A 20,313-nucleotide genomic window follows, 5' to 3' on the forward strand; every position below is an offset into this window, starting at 1 on the left:
CAGCTGATTCTATGATTCTATGATTCATAACACTTTTTCTCTGCCACTCCTTCCTCCTCATGCTCTTTCCCCGCTCCAGCAAATCACTAACTTCTTGAATGTGGGTCCTTCTCCCAGGCTGTAATTCTTCATGAACTGCTCCAGCGTGGGTCCCTTCCATGGGATTCTTTTTTTACAAATACGACCATAAAAAACCCACACAAAATAAACAAATAAAATACACACAACTGTAAAACCACTATAAAGCTTGCAAATTATTCATAAGATGACTTACTGAAATAATTTCATCTTTTTTTTTCTTTGATTGTATGACTCATTGGCCTCTAAGCATTTAATTAACTTTCTGAGGTCTTTACTGTTTGAATGAGCTCTCATTAAATATTTAACACAGTAATGCTTGTCTTTTTACACTTTGTTTCATTACTCTATTTTCTTAATTAGTTTAACTGTAAGGTTAAAATAAAGCTAAAATATCTACATAGTAACAAGTTTTAGATCTAAAGAAATGTTTTGTTATTCCTGAAGATATTCTTCATGGCTTTTGAATTACAGATGTCCTGTACCTTAGTAATTTTTGCACTTGCTGCCCAGTGAATAGCCAGTAAAATAACAGAATTATAAGCTAAAGCAGAACATAGCTTTTAGATGATGATCTTCATAGGTGTCATAATGTTTCATAAATTCAATTAGAACTGATAGTTCTATAACTAACGTTGAGACAGATAAATTAAACATGTAATGAACATTCAAATGGAAATACAATTTCCAACGTATTTAACTAATGTAGCTTATAATAAGAAAATTCTTTGCTGATAAGCACTTCGCTTGTACACAGAGGCAGGTTATAGTCCAATTACATGAAATATGAAATAGTTACAGACAGGGCTTCAAATCCAAATTATTTGTAGACATTAAAACGTGTTCTTTCAAGGCAAAAATTGAACCAGCAAGAGATAAAAATGATTTGTGTGATGATCCTGAGCAGGAGATCATTGTATATGGAGAAGTTAGGGATCCACCTCCTAGTGAGGTGTCAGTTAAGGTGTGACATTCCTCCCCCTTTCTTGTGTGACTGTTCAGGGTGGAAAATAACAAGAAATCTAATATGTAGGATTACTTCATAAGAGCATGTGATATAAAAAGCCTATAAACTTTACTTTTGCTTAGCAACTGAAATTGCTTGACCTTTTTGTTCCAACTTCTGTCTGGATCATGGACCCCTTATTGTTAAAGTCTGCAGCAGAACTTATCAACCAGAGCATGTGCTCTATAGGGGAACTAAAGACTTTTTTACTTTCCACTGCAGTGATGACATTTCATGTATCTACTACTCCTCTCACCTGTACTGTCTAAATTCTGGAAAACATGAGACAATTTCTCTCTTGAGTCACAGCATCTTCTAACCTGCACATTTCCAATCTTCTTCTTTCTTTTTCTGAATAATGATCAGCCATCAAGTCCATTCACTTTTCTTTCCAGAACAGAAATCAATTATATATTGGTTAATATATAATACATGTATATACATGTATATAATACAATGTACATAACATTGATTTATATATAATACATGTATATACACGTATATAGTACAATGTTCAATACTGGTGGGTTAGTGCTCAGGTAGTTTATGCCTCAGTACAGGAAATAAAGACATTTATAAGGTGTAAAGAAGCAGACTAATCATGAATTACTATTACATTAGGAAGCAATTTACCCAACACTTTTAATATTGCTTGATGTCTTGCTAGAGGAAATAATTTTCATTTCAGATGGTGTCTCACATATACTTTAAGTCAGCAATATATTAACATAACAAATATATTAAAAAAGAGGAATGTGTCATTGGCATGTGTTGCTTGAACCATTTTATTCAATAAATTTAGTAAAAGCAATTTATGATCTTAAAATGGTCATTATAATTGAGATTCAAGCAGTAGGGATGCATTTAACATTTCCAGTCTGCATTCATTTTCTGAAATTCCTGACCAGAAATTCCTGTGTGCTATGATTTCATACAAATAAACTCTTTAGCTAGTGGCACATTTATTTTAAGGTTTACAAATCAGCTTTGCTTATAAGAATAATTTTAGAAAAAATAATATTGCACATGAACCTTTCTAAGGAGATATGTTCTCTATTATGCATATACATATATATATATATATATGCTAGTGAAAGTGAAACTTCAGATCACTCATGAGTTACTGTAAGTGTTTTAAATGCTGATTATATTTATAGAGGGGTGATCTTTTTAGAATTATTTTTTTTTAAATGTTAATATTGCAAAAGAGCTCCAAGGTCACTGAGTCCAACCCTTGACCAAACACCACATCACCTAAACCATAGCACTAATTACCACATCCAGTTTCTTCTTGAACACTTCCAGGGATGGTGACTCCACCATGTCCCTGGGCAGCCAGAATATCCTTTCAGTGAAGAAATTCTTCCTGATGTCCAAGCTGCACTTGCCCTGGTGCAGCTTGAGGCCACTTCCTCTTGTCCTGTCACAAGTTTTCTGGGAGAAAATGCAACAACCTGGCTACACCCTCCTTTCAGGTATTTGTAGAGAATTATAAGGTACCCCCTGAGTTTCCTCTTCTCCAAGTTAAACATCCCCAGCTCTCTCAGCCACTTCTCATAGGACTTACTCTTGTCCCTTGTATCCAGAAAGTAATCAGGGTTTGTGGAAGGACTTAATCTTAATTAATTCTGGAATCAATCTCTTCACTACACAAAAGGCATGTCAACGTGTTATCTTACTGGGCTGTTATTTGAGTGTTGGAACAGAATGCAGTACAGAAGGAATATCCACTGATTGAAAGAACTTGCTTTTTTCTGCCACAGGTGAAGTAGATGTGGTGGGATGGTGACTTTCTGCACACTGAGAACAGAGAGCCAGTGCACTGCAGATGAAGGTGCTGCAGTCTGCATACACAGGTTGAACAGACAGTGCCAGTTCCTAGACACTCTCTGGTGAGTTGAAACAAAGAGAGTTGCCTTAAAAAGCACCAAAAACTTCCTCGAGGCATCTTTAACTGAGGCAAATAGCCATGGAGGGTGGCAAATGAACAACAAAGGGAGTCATAGCACAGGTCTGTTTGAGGCATATTAGGAAAATGGTGTAATATTGATCTTCATCTATATTTCAAGTGGTGAGACCTTCTTTTATGTTTATAGGCCAATGATATTACATAAACATGTTCTGAACTTCAGACACTGCCACCACAATAGAGTCATCCTTGACTGCTCATGGAAGCTGCAATAATTCTGATTATGGTAGGTTGACTCAAACCACCAGATAAGCACCCACCCCATCGCTCCACTCTTCTCCCAGCAGGGCTGGGGAGAGAGCTGAAATGATAAACATGAGAAAAACTTATGGACTGAGACAAAGACAGTTAATAAGTAGAGAAAAAAGGGGGGAAATATCCCCAAAACATAGGAATGAGGTAATTATTCACCACACTGTACCAGCAGACTGCTGCCCACCCAGTCTGCACCCAAAGGCTACTTTGGAAAAATCTGCCTTCAGAAACACTCTTTTAATATTTTTTAAAATTATTTAACTATTTGGGTTGAAAATGCAACTATGCCAGTCTTATATATATATATTTGGATTTTCCCAATGCTTTTTACATAAAGTCACAGAGCATTTTCACTTAAGTACTCAGGAAACACAGTAATAACAACGCACATATTATAAAGATTAAAAACACAGAAAAATTATAAAGATAAACCATTCATTGGGGGAAGAGATGAAACTTTAGATTTTTATTATATGCTCCACATTTGAAATGTGTTCAGAGCAAAATAGATGAGTGATTTATCCACAGTGAAATGCTGGTAAACTCTTCTACATTCCATTCAGGCTAATTCTTTTCTCTTTTTGATTCTTTTCTGCACACAAGCTCTTGACCTTGGTATTGTTTGTAACTGGGTTAAGGAATTTCATCAAAACCATGGAATATTTATCAAATGTGGCTACAAATTTGCTGTGTCTATTTACTTTCCTACTATACCTATTTAGTGGCACTATTAGCAATACTTGAAAAATTATCAGTGACAAACATAGTTTGCTATATATACTAATATTTAGATAATTACTGATTTTCTTCCAGTTGCAGAAAGATAACAAAGCACCTAGCTATGACAAATTTGTCTGAAAGGGCAGGTAGTGAAGATTACTATTATGCAGAGGTATTTGTTTGTCTTCTTGGCTATGCCAGCAGTGACCTTTTCAACATTCCCATTGCATATTTTATCAAAGAGCACTGTCTGGGCTGATATGAGAGCTTGCTCATAAGTACAGGCTATGAACTCCAAGCTTTGCACAGTTTGTGGAACTGGAAAAGTGAGTGTTGCCCAGCACAGAGCAATGCAGCTTTCAGCAGCCAAAGAGAACTGATGACACAAAAAGTTTCCTAAGGCCAAAAAGTCTGTCAGACTGTCACTGTGTGAACCTGATGGAGAGTTTTATCAGGAGAGTGAGGATACACAGTGCATAAATCCACATGCTTATAAGGACACCATCTTTTGAAGGGGAACATTTGCTAAAATGCATAAACCTGTGAGAACAGAAGCTTCTGAGGCTGCTAACTTTTTCATTTTTCTGCCAAAACATCAGAGTAAAAATATTTTTAATGGTTAAAATGAAAGACTGAATTTTCTTCAATGAACATTTTCTAATTGGATGTAATTCTGCCAACATTTCGTTGCATTTATCCAAGGACTACTTGCTTCAAAGGACAAAAACAGCAGCACTCTGCAGAGAATTAGTTGAAGGAGGTTTTGGTCTTTGGTTTTGTTTGTTTGGTTGGTTGGGTCTTTTAACGTCTCTTACTACTGTCTTCTGGTGTAAGTTTTTTAAACAGTTGGCTTTTTCCTCCAGAAACAATTCATTAGAGCTGATCATCCACCATGAAACATTTGGGGGAGTGGTAAAGTCCTCAAACAGTTACAGACGACACTAAAATAATACCACAACAATAATGGTGAAGCATTACCTTTGTTATCACCTAGGTCTTCTATATATATTCTTAATTATGAAATCAATGCCAAAATGTTGGAATAGTTTAACTTTAAAAAAAAATAAAAAAATCCAGCAGGCAAAATAAATGGACTCTATGACACATGAAAAAATACTCAATAAAATCACACCGATACAAGCTAAATCTTTAGATATACAGTTTTTCATGTACAGTTGGTAGATTATGACTGCTGTCCTGTGAGTTAAATGCCAATTTTTCTTACTGCTATGGCACTCCATTTTTAATATGCTATTTTGAACAATATTTGCTGCTGGGTCACTGACAGAGACTTTTTGTCTTGTACTAATACAGCCCTTTTTCTGAGGTGTACCTGCAATTTCCTGAAACATAAAATTTCCCACAGTTTGTATGATCCAGCACGGATAAGAACATAGGCAATACATTGAATCCAAGAATTGGAGGCAATCATAGGGATATAATTCTTTAAATTTCCCTTTCTTCTGCATTCTGAAACTGTGGGACACAGATCAGTTTTGTTCATTCAAATGTTCTTTAAAGCCCTGAAAGGAAACTCACATTATTGTCTTGGTGTGCAAATAGCTGTTTTTCTTGGTATTTGACTTTGAGCCAATAGACTTTTTATGTCCCTTTTTCTGCTCCATTGCCCATTTACACATTTTAATTTCTATAGGATCTCTTAAAAATATTAAATAGATGTATATCTCTCATCACCTTATTCCACTCCATTGCCTTCTTATTATTTTGCTAATTGATTACTTGTTGGGTGTATAACTGAGGCAAAGCGTGATAATAGTTCATCTCCTTCTTTTATGTAAAATGCAAATTAGGACAATAAAACATATTTCAGCTTATCAGAACTGGTCTTTAAAGAGCTAGTGAAATATGCTGGCCTCTTTGACCTTCATGGAGATGAATTTCACCTACTGTTATAGACACTATAGAGAAAACCTACAGAGCCAACAGAATTGCTCTTACCAATGTGATGTATTTTTAATATATTTAACAAAAAGAAAAAAATTTCAGAAGCCATTTGGTGTTGTATGATGAATTAATTTTCCCTGTACAATCAGTCATCGGTCCTTTTGATGAGTCATCAAATTATTAAATAGTATTTTAATTGAACTATGAAGAACAGAAAGATAAGAAAACAGGAAACAACTATATTACAAGAGAAACAATTACTTTATTAGATATTAGAAACATTTTTGGGGGGCTCAATTATTGAAAATCTCTCTGTTCTGTTGTAGTACATGTCTCTTGCAACTGATTATCTGGATTTTTACCTTTCATATTTTTTGATTTACACTTTACAACTGCGTAAGTTTTATAACTTTTTCCGGATGCTGAGCTGTACATTTTAGAGAATCTCTAACTGAACAGCACGTGTCAGAATGTGTACTTCAACCTAACAATCATTATGGGTCTCTTTTATGATTTCATAGTTTTTTTGAGAATCAGTTTTAAATTTAGATAAAACCTGGAACTGACCATAAAAAGAAAAAAAGACATTTCAGTGATGTGCCAAAGGTATTTTCTTTTCATATTGCTGAAAACACACTGGTTCAGCCTGAAAATGTCTCCCAAGTGCACAAATTGAAAACCAGCTAAATAAAAATTAAAATTTCCCCAAAAGAAGATAACTGCAATACCTGTTTTTATGCAAAAAGACTACCTTTATCATTTCTAACAGCTGTTATTGGTCTAAACACAGGGCTCACTGCTAGTTCTTTTTTGTATCTCAGAGTAGATACGTACACATTTTCAAGATTACACTTATAATTAACTACCTTTTATGCCTGTTTCCCAGTGTGTTCCCTTGATTTTCACTGTATTGGCACTTAACATTAGTTGAGCACTTCTGCTGTTGGTTGCTGCAGGAGTACATGAAAGGATGTTGCTTTTGCTATTAAATGCCTTCACAGGTCAGAAAAAACCATGAAATTAAAATCAAAAATATGTGATTTAGCTTATACAAATGTTAGGGAGCTTGTGATATCTTTTTGTCTAAAGTTCGCTTTTTTGAAGATGTAAGCAAAAGCCATAAAAATATTGTTTCTTGTTATCTAAAAGAAACAAATGACAGAAGTAACCATTTTTATTATAGGTCTAGTTAAGGTGCTAAATCAGACACTGGTGCCTTAAAAATACACTTGAAAAAAGCTTTTATTCCTGTGAAATCATTAGTGCACGTAAAATCATATTACATGTAGAGATTTATCATCTAACTTTCAATACCCATGGAAAAACAAAACTTATTATCTTAGAATCATGCAAGAGTTTGGGTTGGAAAGCACCTTGAAGATCGCCTGCTTCCAAGTCCCTGCTATGGGCAGGGATATAAATAAGTTTTTAAATGGAAATTTCACTTTCACCACAAAGCCAAAGCATGGCTGAGGCCTTGCTGGCTGTGTCTAACAGCAGAGAACAATAAAATGCACTTATATTTCCTTCTACTTTCTAAGTTCAAAAATATATTGGGAAGTAACAAGATGATACTCTGTTTATTCTTGATGCTTCTTTATATTTTACTATGACTTTTTTGGCAAACTACTCGGGAACATTTTCCATTTTAAGGCATGTCAGAATGTTTTGGGAGACTGTACTGAATCACAGTGCTGTTGTAAAATGTCTGATGTTGTCATTATTTGCTTCCCTTGTGGACTTTTTCCACATTAATTAATCTCTTTACAATTATGGGCATTTTTCAGGCATACTTTTGGACAGGTGATTCTGTTCTTGTTAAAACAAGGATACTGGTGAAGGCAATTCTAACATATCTTTTTAGTTGTATGATTTGATCCTGATTGTTCTGACCTAAATTCCTGTGTGGAGAGAATCCAGAAACTACCACGCTGGACAAAGTTGGTCTACCTTGGTTCCTCTTATCAGAACACCTGGCTGGTAAAAGAATAATGCCTTTGCATATTAAGTTATTCTCCCTGAAAACAAAAAAAAAAAAAGAAGAAAAACAACGGAACTCTTAAGATATGTCAACATGTAGCTCATGTGTTTGCTTTTTCCTACACATATTTCCTGTATTGGAGGAAAAAAATAATTTCTTCCTTCCAGGTCCCAGAGAACATATCAGAAGAACACTAAGATTTCTGGGTAAGGATGCTGAGCATCAAGCAAACTTGTCTAGCAGCCATTTTTAGAATGAAATCACTACTCCTACATGTTTGTGAGGATGTGGCAGCACAGCAGGTATTAATCAAGGTCAAACTTTGTCTCAAGCTTGCACTGAAAGCCACAAGGAGCTGTCACGGTTAAAAATAAGTAATTATTGCTCATCTTAGGAAGAAAAAGCCGGCAAGATGCCAGAGTGACAACATGGGTCCCTTGTGTCTGGTGGCTGCAAATGACAGGTTTTGCATCTGTTAGTCTCCTAATTGGGCTAAGGTTTGTGTAGACCTTTGATCTTCAGAGGCTATACTGCCCAATCTTTATGTCTTAAGCTAAATAATTTTTTTTTTTTTACTTACATCAATTTAATTAATTACAAGTGATATTTTAGAACATATTCACATCATTTCCTTCTAATATTTTGTGGTGAAAAAAAATCCCTGGATAGCATCTAATCTCAGAGGATTCTTGTCAGAGGCATATGTGTCATAGTTCACCCAGGCAGCAATAGTGTGCTGTGTGTTGTACTGAATGAGGGATCTGGGATGCCACAGACAACAGGAAGCACTCAGAGACACAGTCAAAAGGGATGTGTAATTCACCATCTAGGAAAACCTCTGTGCTGAATGCTTTGCAATACAATTTTGCTGGGCAGGCAAAAAGAAAACATATATCTAGAAATAAAATCTCAAATCATACCAGCTGAATATAACAGATTGGTTGTTTATTAGCATTTCAGAGTGATAACATACGGTGTAGGAAAAGAAATTGTATGTAATATTTCCATTTTTAGACTTAACACTAATAAGACCACAAAATAGTACTATATATATACTTATATACTATATTTTTTTTCTGTAGATTTATTTACTTTTGCAACTCTGATGGGTCAATCATAACCCACTCAAACAAAAAAAAGCGTAACAGATATGAACAATAGCACACAGAATAAAATTCTAGAAGCATTTGATTTCCCTTGGAACAAATGAGGGAGATAGTCCTTGCTTCTAATGCTCAGCTGATGCACTTTGCTATTGTCACTTTATTTTGATGATTACAGTAGCCTGAGGAAATGCTTAGGTTAGTCATGCATTAGGGAGAGAGATGAGCTTTCATCATCATGGACAGGCTTCATGAATGAAGATTTGGGGAGCGCTCTACCCCAAATTACAAACACGCTGGTGGCTAAAAAGGCCAATACGAGATAGACACGTCCAGTTGCAAAAGGCACAGCAGAAAGACTCCTTAGGTGGTAAATTCTGCAAGACACGATTCTTTCTGCGTTGTCTTTTCTCCTCAAGGGTGATCCTGGTGCGTTCTCAAAGGCATCAGCAGCGTTATAGATGGTGTGTCTCCAGACCTCCCCATTGGAGGCCAGAGTAGACCAGTTCTGGTGATCAATATGGCCAAGACTGGGATGTTGTTTCAGGAAGTCCTTGTATCTCCTCTTTGGGGCTCCTCTCTTGCGGCAGCCAGCGGCAAGTTCACCATAAAGCAGGATCTTAGGGAGGGGGTGGTTGGTCCTTCATCCTGGAGATGTGCCCTGCCCAGCACAACTGTGTTCTCACAACATGGCCTCAATCCTTGTGACTGCTGCTTGTTCTAGAACAGATGTATTGGTCACATAATCTGCCCAGTGGATGTTCAGGATTGTACGGAGGCAGCGTTGATGGAGCGTTCCAGGAGTCGCAGGTGGTGGCGGTAGATGACCCATGATTCAGATCCATATAAGAGAGCAGACAGCACTATGGCTCTGGAAACACTGAGCTTGGTACTTTTCTTCAAGTGTTTTTTACGTCAAACTCATTTATGAAGCTTTCCAAGGCACTGTATGCCTTTGCTAACCTGTTGTCTATCTCCCCGTCAGTCTCACCGTCCGAGGAGATGAGGCTGCCCAGGTAATTAAACTGCTGGACTGATTTGAGCTCTGATTGGCCGATGGTGATGTGGGGATGATGGAGGACTTCTTGAGGTGCAGGCTGATGGAGAACTTTTGTCTTCTTTAAGCTGACTTCCAGCCCAAAGAGCTCAGCAGCATCTGCAAAGCAGGATGTTAAACGCTGCAGAGCTGCTTCTGTGTGGGCAACAAGGGCGGCGTCATCAGCGTAAAGCAGCTCCCGGACAAGATGGTTTAAGGTCTTGGTGTGGGCCTTCAGTCGCCTTAGGTTGAATAGGCTTCCATCAGTACGATATCGAATGTAGATACCATCCTGATCATCGAGGTCTGCCGTGGCCCTTTGGAGCATCCTGCTGAAAAAGACTGTGAATAGGGTTGGTGCTTTTTCAGCGAGATGTGCTTTAGAATATGATTTTTACATCTTGCAGGGTGCAAAGCAGGAAAAGGTGAAGAGAACAGATCAGTTGAAAATCTGGTAATTTAAAATATCTGGCAGTTGAATGCTAATCCCAAGAAAATGAAAATATATTTCGCATCCAGGTTGAGGAAAGGACAGACTCCCTACAAAGTACTCTACAAATTTTGACAACCATGGCACATTTGGCCCAGGAACAGGTCCATATTTATGGACGTTATGGAGCTTTTATTTCATGGGAACTAACTAGGGATGAAGAACTGGTTTCTGGTGGTACAAACAGTTTGAAAGTGTTAATATGTGATGATCATCCTACCAAACCAGAGTGACCACAGAATGAGGAAGAGATACCTTTGGTGCAAGGCTGGGATGGTGGTAGAAATATGAGGCTGGGCAGCAAAGTGAGGAAACGTGGGAAGAGTGGAAAGGTGCTGTGCTGAGGTACAAGGCACTGCATCTCAAGTTCCCTGTGATTCCAAGTTCTCATTTAATTTTGGCTGAGTTACTCCTGACAGCTTTAGGATCTTTCTGTTCTTGGTGTTGATGTTGTCAGGTTTGCCCAAGACCTGGTCCGTGCACATGGAGGAAGAGTTTCCATACCCTGAAAGCTAGTCCAAGCTGTAGGATAAGGGTTGGTGTTACAATCTGCTTAAGTTTGACAGAAGGAACTTTCCCTTTCCTCTCCCCCTTTTACAAAAATTTTTCCTCAGTTTTTATGGTGTTTAAAGGAGGTTGCTCATGGTTTTTTGGCATGTAGCCTTATTCAGATGTTTGAAGAGATATGATAACCATAAACCATTACTCAAAAACTAGGGGAAAGAGTCAGAATTACAAGATAAATGGACTGATGAATTGGTCTAAAAATAGCAGGAAATAATCAGGAATAGTCAGAAATAGCAGCAATAGTCAGGAAAACTCCGGTAGGAAGCTCTGGTAAGGGGTTTTTGGCAGGAAACTTTGGCAGGAAAATTTGGCAGGCAGAAACAATGGCAAAACACTTTTTTTTTAAACATTTCTATATTATCAGGTTGTTCCTATCAGGTGATTAAGAAATGGATCATGAGGAAAAAAAGGAGTTGAAGGCTCCCTTCCACCAATGTTCCCAAGGCATGGTGAGTAGTGCTCTTTCTAGTTCTTGTCCCAAAATAAGCATTAACCAAATATGTTTATTATCTAGTTCAATTTCCTGTTCTGACAGATTCATGACAAAGCAATTTATTACAAGAAATCATTTTTTCCAGCAACAGAAAGATGATTTTATGTCAACAGATAATACATTTTCATCCTCTGCAGAATCTGGCTAGACTCATAATTTTTCAACAGAACTGATCATCACACAGGGTTTGAGAACAAAACACTAATTTCACATCTAGGAGACCTTTACAAGATGCAGTATTTTATGCACATCTGATATGAAATAAAACCCTTTTGTGGACCAGATATAGTCTGCATTTGTTGTTATTTGACAAATTTGTTTGACCAGCTGTATGTTATACATCAATTAAAACCAAACAAACAAAACACAAAACCACAAACAAACAAAATAAAATTTAACCCCCCCCCCAAAAAAAACCCAACAGCCCATCTGCATTTCAAAGATTGTAAATTGGGATAATTTGTTTTAACAGATTCCCTCTGTACAATCCACTCACAACTTTTTGGGATGAACTTGTTGCCTAAGCACCTCACTGTGAACTGCTGGCTTGCCTCAGAAGAGGGGTATTACTCAAAAACTAGGGGAAAGGGTCAAAATTACAAGATAAATGGACTCATGAATTGGTCTAAAAACAGCAGAAAAGAAATCATGTTAATATGACATTATCCTGTACTATTTTCCCTAGGAAGCTGACGTGCTGCCAGCTCACATCCACAAACGCTTAAACACAGAGAAAATGTGAAAAGCAACTTCATTATGTGAAAAACCACAACCAGATCACTAGATCCCAAGAGAAGTCAATCTTTTTCTCCATTTAAATATACTCATTGTCTTTTGAAAAAGAAGCTAACACAAACCTGCAAACCTTGTTTGTGGTATGCCATTATTCAGGTTAATTTCTTCTCACTAGGAGGGAATAATTTTACCTATGATACAAAACAATGTACGTGATAATTATACTATGTGTTATTCTATGCTTCCACAACATTTAACATTTTTTTCCTAAAGACTTCACAGATTTCACAGGTTTCACAGAATACTCGGAGTTGAACAGGACACACAACTCTCAGGCGAATGAACTCTTCATGTCATTCATATCACATGTGTATAAAATTATGGCCATAGATGAATTCTAACCAGCAAATTAATTCTGTTTCACTGATGTCTGTGAATACTAGAAAACCCTCATACTAATAAACAGCTGTCATTTACATAGCAAATTCAGATATTCTGTAATTCATCTGGCTACAGGTGTCATTTAAAGGCAGTTATGTCACATAATAATCAGGATTAGGAACACTCTCACCTCTGTGAGTAATCCCACAACAGAATATTGCCAAGAGAAATTATAAAAAGTTCTAGATTAGATTTAATATTATTATGATTTCAACTGTTGCTAAATGTGCAGTTCTGTATGGATATTATAGCACACACATACCTATTGTAAAAAATGCACAGGCTTTACTTAAAAATCTGTAACTGGTGCCTCTTAAAGCATTACCCATAAAATTTAATGGGCTTATTATGTTTAATATACATTCAATATCTGAAAAAGACTTCAAACAGAGGGAGCATTTTTCAAGTAAGTTTTGTTTTCTGCATGAAAAAGTTGTGAATTACGAGTTTTAATATCTGGAAATGGGATTGTTTATTATGCTATAAAGTGTATGTATGTTTTAATTTCAAGGCCCATTACATTAGGTAAAACAATGCAACTGGCCTTGTAGTGTCTCTAGCTGTGTGCTGCAGAATTTACTATTTTTTTAAAAGACCTATAAATCTCAGCAGATCACACAAAATAGTTTTTGAAGTATTTTAAACTAAACAGTTGAAACATCACTAAGCATCAAAGTGGTGCAATGGATTCCTGTCATTTGGATGTCTAATTACATCAATTTAATCTTTTTGTACTTATACAAAGTTGGTGTAAGGTTGTTCCTTAGCCTGAGCTTCATAGCTCAGAAAATCCTGAGTTTTTCCAAACTTCTTATTAACCTGAACATAATTAATTTTCTACATTTTTTCTTTTCTTATTCATTAAAACAGAAGCAGGTTCTCAAGAATCTCTGGCGAGACGGTAGAAAAGGATAATATTATTACTTATAGCTCATAATATTATTACTTATGGCTAGTCAAGGATTAAAAAGGTGTTTATTCTTTGTATCTTTTTGTCAGTATGCAACTGAATAGTATGTAGCTAACATGCTTTAAAACACCTCTGGTAAAAAAAAGCATGATGAACAGTTAATTGTTGTGTCCAAGCTCCTAAGTAAATGCATGGCAAATATATATATATATATATATATATAGTTTCATACATTTGACTTTCAATGCAAAGAGCTAAAGAAATTACTTTGTTAAGTTATATAAACCTCTTTACTTCAAGCTTAGGGTTCTTGACCATTGGCAGAAAAAAACCCCAAAACAATTATTTGACCTTTATATTCTGCTTAAACGGGACACAAGTACTGACTACAGGGAGTGTAAGAGGTTTCTATGAAAAAAAAAACACCAAAAAGCAAAAGAAGTGGAGGAGAACTTCCCTCTGTTTTTGTGACTCTCAAGGTTCTTAGCTTCAGTTAGAACTCATCATTTAAGCTCAGAAATTTTTCTTCTAATGGTTCTTACTTTAATTAAGATTTCATTAGCTGAGTAGGTTTTAAGTTCAAAGTGTTGAGTCTGTCTATGTCTACTCCTGTATGTAGTGGGGTAGATGTAATTCTCTAAACTGCAGTAGAATGAAAAAATAAATGGTGCAGGAAGCATTTCTCTATTAGGAAAATGTGTCTGGTCTGATTTTATGCCCCTTAAAAAACCACTGATATGATAAAAGGAGGGTAAAAAAAATATTCTAAACTGAGAAAAGATCAAACACTAAGGAAGTCGTTGGCATATAATTAGAGCATAATTTCAATCATCTGAATGTTACCTGAAAATTCACATTATCTGAAACAAATTTCTATTTTCCTCATATTTGGGAAGGAACCTGATACTGCTTGATCTAACACAGAGTTTAGGTAATAGATGTGCATGTATGCCTGCACAAGAACTGATGAGAAGAGATCAAAGTGGAGGGGTTTTTCACAGAGATGTGAAAAAGCTCCTAGCATTTTAAGTAAGCTGAAGCCCCTTGCTATCTTTAAGTTTCATTTTGGCAGGTCAAGTTTGTTGTTAAAGAATACCAGCCTTACAGAGCTTCTAAAATATTAAGATTGAGAATATCTTTTACTTACTATTTGTTCAGGCCTAAATCTCTTTTGCTGTTTCTGTATACTATTCTAAAAATTTAGTGTGTTAGTTATTTGAATTTTCAGATGCATCTAAGCTTTCTTAGTTGTAAAACCATGCAGTAATACAAATGCAGTTGTAAAGTCCCTTGCAACCCAAACTATTCTATGATTCCCTTAATATATGGAAATTAGTTAGAATAACAACACAGACCTACTGACAATGTAGAAAATTATTTTTCAGTCATAACTACTTGTGATTAACGGGGTTATTGTGAATTTGGATTCACAATCTTTTTTAAAGAACATTAAAGCTGCTGAAATATCAACAAAATTAAGTAGTGGGTTTCAGATCCCAGGTAAACTAATCAAGGAAAAACACAAGAGTCAAAAACAGAAGAGAGAGAGAGAGGATTAAAGTATGGGAGACAGAAACCAGCCAGTAATAGGATAGGCAACTGAGTATAAAAGGTAGATTAAAAAGTAAGACTGTGAAAACTATAATTTCATTGAGTGTTGCATCTTGGTTGGATAACTAAAGGTGAAGTTAAGACCTTTAGCCCATCCTGCATGATCCTGTCTCATCTGAACCCCTTTTGTTATGAAAATGAGCAGAATATACCACCAACAAGTATATTTTACAAGATTTTGAGTATCTATTAGATTTTTTCGTTCATTTTTTCAAACTGCTTCCTTAATAGAAAAACTTCAAAACTTATATCACAATATTACTCAATTTTCCTATTAGTGTTACAAGTTTTGCCATTGGTTTGAGTTTAGCTGTGTTTAGGATCACTTTTTATCTTTGAGTAGCAGGTCATTGCTACTGAAAAAAGACAGATTATTTTTACACGTTCTGTTCGTCCCTGAGGAAATGAAGTATTTAGTGTCAAGTGATCAAACAGTACATTTCCATCTCTGTTGTGAGTTCACCTCTCTATTTTTCATATGACAGAGAAATGTTTTACAAGTCTTAACTGAAGCAGTTTCATCACATGCTGTTACTCATTAATCACTTGCTGCTCTAATGGAAACTGCCTTTTAGAAAGCAGATTTCTTTTCTTTAGGTAGTTGATTTCTGATGTCTGCTTACTTAAGTGGAGCTTTAAGGACTACTGATGACTAACACTATTTAATCCACACTTTTATATATGATCAGAAATACAGTTCCAAGCTGCACAGACACAGAGCTGGAAGAAACAGTGATGGAAAATGTCTCAGCTCTGTATTCCATTGTGTACCTGCTTAGAACCGTCATGAGCAGCATTCAAAGGAAAAAAATAGTCTTTTTTCAGCCTCTGTAAGGTATTAAATTCAGTGGATATGAAAAGAAGGATTTGAATCTCAAAATTCTAGCTTACAATTTTATGTCATTAGTAAACTATGTATTCTTAAAAATCACAAGTTCTATATTACATTAATAAATACTTTATAATTTATTATATATAATTATGTATTACATATTATAACTAATTATATATTATACATATAAAATATATAATATATATATCATATATAATTATATATAATACATTATTTGGGTCTCCCTAGAAAGATGAAGGCTTTGACCACAATTTTAATAATGCAAAAACATTTTAATCCTTGACATCGGTCCTTTTCCTCACCTCATGGTTACCAATATAATTACATCAGGATATGCAAATGACCAGATTTCCTAACTCTCCACCGCAAATATAAGTCCACTTTTGCTCAGTCCCAAACCTTTGTGGAATTCCTTTAAACATCTTCAGTGTGTGCTTCTAAAAAGAAAAAAAAGGAAAAAAATTAGGGGAATGAAAGCCAGAGATGAGTTAATGTATTGCTTATTAACAAAGAAAAAAAAAAAAAGGCTTAGGGAATTCCTGGTGGAAGACAGTTAAAACTCCTGAAAGTTTAGCTGATAATGACCCTTTCTTACTTTTGCAATTACACTGGAGAAATATGATGACTTTTTTTGCATAATTTTGTGCTTCATTTTGAGTTTTACAGCTTTAAAGATAAACGAGGCAAGAATGGCCTCAGCTGGTGGAAGCTGGTTCAGTTCTGCTCTACCTGGTACGAGAACCTGGACCACTGGGTTGTAGCACTGGTTTTTTGGGTTTTGTTCTGTAACAATTCTTGCTTATGCATAGCCTAGGAAATGCTCTGTGGGCTGGATATAAGCTGTAAAAACAGTTATATCAGGAGTAACAGGCTGAAAATGAAATGTCCCCACTGCTGGGGTGCAGCTGAAAGAGGAGGCCAGGCCCAAAAGAGTTAACTGAGAAATTTGGGCCTGCTAACAAGCTCTGAACATCTAAAAGATCTGTACTCGTTCTGTTCTGCCTACTGGACCAAAACTTAAAAGAATGGTAAAAGAAACATAGAATAGGCCTCGAGGTAATAAATTAAGATGCAGTAAGATAAAGTAGACATTTGAATAGAAGAAACAGGCCTGGAGCCAAGGCCTTCTCCAAGCTTCAGAAGAGACGGGAGGTCAAGCCAAGGAAGATGAGAATTAGCCCCCAGACCCATGGGAGGAAGGATGGATGTACCTGCAAAGTTGAGGGCCAGGGGAAGGACCACCCCAAGCCCCACCTATATCCACCTGTTATTAATATGTATAGATAGATGTTGTAATCACGTGAATATGCACTTAATCATATTTGAAAATTGCATAAAAACTGCTGATTTTGTGTGAAGCCTTCGAGCAAGTTTTTTCCAGCCATAGCTGGCTTGCTCCCAGTGCTGTCAATAAACACCTTTGCTGCTCAAAGATCAAAAGTCTCTGGGCAGTTTATTATACCGGATTTTTCGGATTCACAGCCTGGGTTAGAAATAATCTGCTGGTATAAAAGGAGGTTTGGGGTGGCCCTGTCAGCAGCTGCAGTGATCTAATCACACACCAGCAGTGCAGCAGCAGCCAGTTGTGCCACAGGCAATCTCAGTGCTTATCACCACTGACTCTTCTCATTCCACCTGCAGCTTAAGGGATACAGGCTATAAACCAACCTAATTTGCATCCAATAGGAAAGTATTTAGATTAATTTAAATAGATAATGAAAGATGTAAAACTTCCTTGTGCCAACAGTGGCATGCACAAAAATAATCTTCACGATACCTTCTAGAAGCAATGGTTTCTATAGCCTGCAATCAACACTGAGATTGACAAAATCTTGGCTCTCTAATTACATCAGAGTGGGATTTTCTACTCCTAATGCTTAAGTGCATGTCGATACAAAACAGATTGCAATATGCATATTGCTATGCCAAGAAATCACTTTAAAATTATCCGACGTAATCCATTAATAATTGAGTAACTTCTGGTAAAGAATTATTAAAAACCATATGAATTCATCATTTTGGAATTGGTGGCTTGCACACACTGCAGGGAGGAGGGAGATCCAGGATCACACAGTTCACACCAAACCACTCTCACACAAAGGTGAGAAGATGGGCTGGAAATATGGCCATAAACAGAAATATGTGAAACAACGTGTGTCAGTATGAGGGAGAGGAGTTCAACAGCTCTGTTAATGGTCTGGAAGAGGGAGGAGAGAGTGAGGCTGTTCAGTTTATGTATGATACTAAATCTGGAGAAAGTATCAGGGACAAGAATATGCTCCAGGAGGACTGGAATATATGGGCTGGCAAGATAGGAAGACACAGGTTAGAAACTGTGAAGTAATGAAACAACAAAACACCAAGGACATACAAGGGCTCGTGGTGAAAAACCTGTGAAAGAAATGACACCAGAAGAGGGGGGGAAGGGGAGAATGGTGAAACAATTTTAGATTACTGGATTTCTGTCAGAAAATGACGATGTTTTTCCACTTGTAAATAATAATTCAATGTAACACCTAGAAAAACAGAAAAAAATTGTACCTAACATATGCTCCCATTCAGACCTGGAGGGAAAGGAAGATATCTTATTTCTTTTTACCACCATCCTCATCAGTTCCCTGTCAAGCTGGACATCTTAACCTGTCTGGACGAGTTCAGTGTATTCTGCCTACATTTCCTAATGTGGGAAGACTGTTTGGGTTTTTTTTTGCATCCAGACTGGGGAGGGAAACGATCACTTAAAAATTGTCACAATTAATTAAAGATTTTTAAAAAGTGTTTGAAGCCTAGATTACTGCAAGCCCTGGTAGTTCAGTAAGGATTAGTTCATGCACATGTGAATAAAGTACTACTATTTCAGGTCGCCAAAACAATACATGGAAGATAAAGTCTTAAAGCAGTTGTAAGAGGAATATGTAGTGTCATTGAATTGCTCAGTGACCAGAGCAATTGCAGAAAAACAGATACTGAAATCTGCTTAAAAAACCCAAAACATGACGGTTAGAGCGGAAAATGTAGCAGAGTGTTTATTAAATGACAGTAAAGAAGCACCATATTTTCAGTAGGAATCAGTGATTTACAATATTTCATTTTATTTTATTTTAAAGTGAAATTTAATAGGTGCACCTAACACAATACTGCAGAGTTTAAAAAAATACATTTATTGCAGAATCCTTTTTGAACGGAAAATATGCTGCAGTTTCCTGCAGATCAGGGATAATTACAGACTGTGTTTTAAGAACACGTATAATTCTATGATAAATAATCTTTACTTATTCAACGAGAAGAATTGAATGACGATTTGTTAACATTTAAATTTGCTATTTTCTATATAATTTAAAATTATATAAAGTAAGAGTTGTACTTAGATGAGTATTAGTTACTAAGAGATTTACAGTAAGCATCAGGAGAAAATATTGGAGACAGAAGATAAACTTATATTTTTTAGCACATGGATTTTCACTATGCTTACTCATAAGAAAGGCCTGATTTATCAAATACCTCAGCAAAAGAAAGTTTCAAGAACTTCTCTATAAATTTTATAGCCATATATTCAGTGTAATTGGATGTTTGCTCTGTGATTCTCTGATTCTATGATTACCTTTGGACTGGGTGAATCCTTCTGCCTCAAAACCAATTTATTCTTCAAGGGTGATTTGATAGGAACCAATTTGTACCTGTAATGTAGATTTTCTATTTCAGCTGGATCATGCTATTAAGGAACTTGCACGACACATTCAGAATGTCATTTTTTACAATCTTCCCTTAAAAAGGAAAATCCATTACCTGGAAAACAAATAAAAATAAATGACAAAACAGACAAAACCCCATCCCATTTCCCAGGAAAATAAATAAATAAAAAAAAATCCTATCTTACTATGAAAAGCCAGGGTTTAGTTTTCTTTTCTTTTTTTTTTTTTCAGAATTTTGAAAGCAACCTGAATGACCTAAACGCATTGATTTCAGAAGTAGTGAATATCTCTAGCTCAATAGTACCTGGAAGATGTTGAGCAATTTTAAAAATCCAGCAGTGAGCTAGATTTCAATTTCCTTGTTTAAAAATCTTACTAATCTGAATTAATGTGGTTCACTTTGTCTTTTGAATCTAAGTTTTCATCATGGAAGCTGGTATTCTTCTGGTTATGAATTTGCCTCCCCTA

Source organism: Neopelma chrysocephalum, unplaced genomic scaffold, assembly GCF_003984885.1.
Source record: "Neopelma chrysocephalum unplaced genomic scaffold, ASM398488v2 Primary Assembly neopelma1_97017, whole genome shotgun sequence".
NCBI lineage: Eukaryota > Metazoa > Chordata > Aves > Passeriformes > Pipridae > Neopelma > Neopelma chrysocephalum.